Source organism: Oncorhynchus mykiss, unplaced genomic scaffold (genome assembly GCF_057628025.1).
Source record: "Oncorhynchus mykiss isolate SJ-2025 unplaced genomic scaffold, ASM5762802v1 scaffold103, whole genome shotgun sequence".
Taxonomy (NCBI): domain Eukaryota; kingdom Metazoa; phylum Chordata; class Actinopteri; order Salmoniformes; family Salmonidae; genus Oncorhynchus; species Oncorhynchus mykiss.
Genome location: NW_028322102.1, coordinates 2,931,602 through 2,935,000, shown reverse-complemented (window position 1 = coordinate 2,935,000; position 3,399 = coordinate 2,931,602). Strand labels below are relative to the sequence as shown.

At 40.8% G+C, this 3,399-nt stretch overlaps 1 protein-coding gene across 4 annotated transcripts in view; it reads right to left on the bottom strand.

Annotated features, from left to right (window-relative positions):
* The window catches only part of LOC110518744 (carbohydrate sulfotransferase 15), a 126,908-nt gene extending 123,810 nt beyond the window's left edge, over positions 1-3,098 (bottom strand). For all 4 annotated transcript variants that reach the window (XR_016493826.1, XR_016493828.1, XM_090228925.1 and 1 more), the window contains exon 1: positions 2,780-3,098. The gene's annotated coding sequence lies outside the window, so the exon portion shown is untranslated. The remainder of the gene's footprint in view (positions 1-2,779) is intronic.
* Between the last annotated feature and the right edge of the window lie 301 nt (positions 3,099-3,399).

Sequence of the window (3,399 nt, the reverse complement as noted above, 5' to 3'; positions counted from 1 at the left end):
AGAGCTGTTCCTATTCATAACATGTGGCAGCAGGCACCATTCATTTAGAGCTGTTCCTAATCATAACATGTGGTAGCAGGCACCCTTCATTTAGAGCTGTTCCTATTCATAACATCAGGCACCATTCATTTAGAGCCGTTCCTAATCATAACATGTGGTAGCAGGCACCATTCATTTAGAGCTGTTCCTAATCATAACATGTGGTAGCAGGCCCCCTTCATTTAGAGCTGTTCCTAATCATAACATCAGGCACCATTCATTTAGAGCCGTTCCTAATCATAACATGTGGCAGCAGGCACCCTTCATTTAGAGCTGTTCCTATTCATAACATCAGGCACCCTTCATTTAGAGCTGTTCCTATTCATAACATCAGGCACCATTCATTTAGAGCCGTTCCTAATCATAACATGTGGCAGCAGGCACCCTTCATTTAGAGCCGTTCCTAATCATAACATGTGGCAGCAGGCACCCTTCATTTAGAGCTGTTCCTATTCATAACATGTGGTAGCAGGCACCATTCATTTAGAGCTGTTCCTAATCATAACATGTGGCAGCAGGCACCATTCTATAGTAGGCAGATTTATTTAACCAGGCAAGTCAGTTAAGAACAAATTCTTATTTTCAATGACGGCCTAGGAACAGTGCCGGCTCAGGTCTAGTAGACAGATCAGATATATTAGACAGAGTTGTCAGATCAGATATATTAGACAGAGCTGTCAGATCAGATATATTAGACAGAGCTGTCAGATCAGATATATTAGACAGAGCAGATATATTAGACAGAGCTGTCAGATCAGATATATTAGACAGTTGTCATATCAGATCAGATATATTAGACAGAGGTATCAGATCAGATATATTAGACAGAGTTGTCATATCAGATCAGATATATTAGACAGAGGTATCAGATCAGATATATTAGACAGACTTGTCATATCAGATCAGATATATTAGACAGAGGTATCAGATCAGATATATTAGACAGAGTTGTCATATCAGATCAGATATATTAGACAGAGGTATCAGATCAGATATATTAGACAGAGTTGTCATATCAGATCAGATATATTAGACAGAGCTGTCAGATCAGATATATTAGACAGAGTTGTCAGATCAGATATATTAGACAGATCAGATATATTAGACAGAGCTGTCAGATCAGATATATTAGACAGAGTTGTCATATCAGATCAGATATATTAGACAGAGTTGTCAGGCAGATCGGATATATTAGACAGAGTTGTCATATCAGATCAGATATATTAGACAGAGGTATCAGATCAGATATATTAGACAGAGTTGTCATATCAGATCAGATATATTAGACAGAGTTGTCATATCAGATCAGATATATTAGACAGAGGTATCAGATCGGATATATCAGACAGAGTTGTCATATCAGATCAGATATATTAGACAGAGGTATCAGATATATCAGACAGAGTTGTCAGATCAGATATATTCAACAGATCTGTTAGACAGATCAGATATATTAGACAGAGCTTTCACTCACACTTAAAAACAAGTACACAGTCTAGGACCAGATTTCACCACAAACACATGAGGGTTAAAACCAAGTACCCAGATCTAGGACCAGATTTCACCACAAACACATGAGGGTTAAAACCAAGTACCCAGATCTAGGACCAGATTTCACCACAAACACATGAGTGTTAAAACCAAGTACAACTGATCCAAAATATGTATTTCTGAGGCTAAACCCCTTCCACGCTCCACCAATCCCGTCACTGCTCATCTAGAGGCAGGCATAGCTAATCAACAAAGAGGATGGGATGGGCTGAAAACATAACTGGGAAACATCAAAGAGAATACCAACTGCAACCCCCTCTAGATATCGAATAATCAATATCCTTTGCGTCATGTGAATGACTAATTAATGACCCCATAACGGGCTGTTAGTAATGGGCTGTAATGCAACGTGCGTGAAGGACTCCATGCATTGCTTCAGGTAAGGAGAACGAGAGGAGAACGTTCAGCAGCCTGACCTGGTTCCTATTGGCCAGCTCTTGTCATGTAGAAATCATTTTTGTTTTTAGCTTTGTTGAATGATAAACAATGCTTTCCCTGTCTAACAGCGAGGGATGGAGCAAAAACAAGGCTACTGTGTCAAACTAATGTTGAGATGTCAGAACACCGACAATAAACAACAACAACAACAACAAGAAAAACGTTAAATTGAGGACACAAGTGCGGGTAGAGATAAAGATGATTCTCCCGACGTCTACGAGAACCACGGCTGCGATGATGCGCGTAGAATGTCAAATCATACACAAAACTGCCATAGAACGGCCACGTGATAAACCGGATCACTTCTCTAGCCGAGAGCGTTTCTGTATACCCGCGGTCGGTGGAATTCTGAGAAAACTAAACCAGACAACTCTTGAGTTCGCAAAGAGGCATAGTAACTCATTCATCCAGCACGAACAGCCCCAGGCACCGCTTCGCTGAAACGGGTCCGTTATTCTGACCGGGCTTCGGTTTTAATGAATGACCGGTAACAGCACACACGTTCTAATAAATATTTCGGTGCAAAAAAAATATTTTATTTTAATATTGGGTCCAAAAATAGACTATATTCATCATATTGAAGGCTATAGGTTATCATGTTTTCAAACAAAGGACATTTAACTTCCAGCAACCCACATGTAGGAGGTAGCCTGATTCACCATCCTCTGCCTTTCTAACCCGACTGAATAAAACATAAATATACAAGAACCAAAAACATGATGACATAGGATAAGGTTGAAATGTAACATACCATGAAGTCCTCTTGAAGTCGGCAGCTTTCAACACGAGTCGGCGAGTGTTCTAGCGATCCGCGGATATAATTCCATATCGGTTTCGACAACAACTGATATTCAATAGTCCTTCTGATTTCATGTTCATCTTTTGACAGTCCACGCCATGGCTAGAACTTCAGTGACCTTCTTTCGAATATGTGCGTCTTTTGTGTTGTGACAACGCGTGCAGTGTCTTCTCTTCCGGGCTGGATCGGAGTGAACGACCTTTCCGAATCATAGAGGGGCTCTCTCTTCTCTCGCAGTGATTTTCCAAGTTGTTGCCTCGCTAGACGGGAGAGGTGGGGGGGGGTTCCTGGGGAAGGGCACCAGGAGAGGAGGGGGTGAGGGGAAACAGAAATGAACAGCTGCTTGCTTGCTTCTCGCATCAGGAGTCCGTTGAAATATATTAATTTCTTAAAACAATTTGATCAGTATAGATTATTAACAGCAATTCATTTTTGTAGACTAACATTCAACATGAGCTTTTTGAAGGCTTGACGGTTGGAGAACTCCATGCTTTTTAAATTTGTGATGACTATACAGATGCAGGATCTTAATTTGATCACCCTGATACGGGAGGAACTTTCTTGCATGCAGG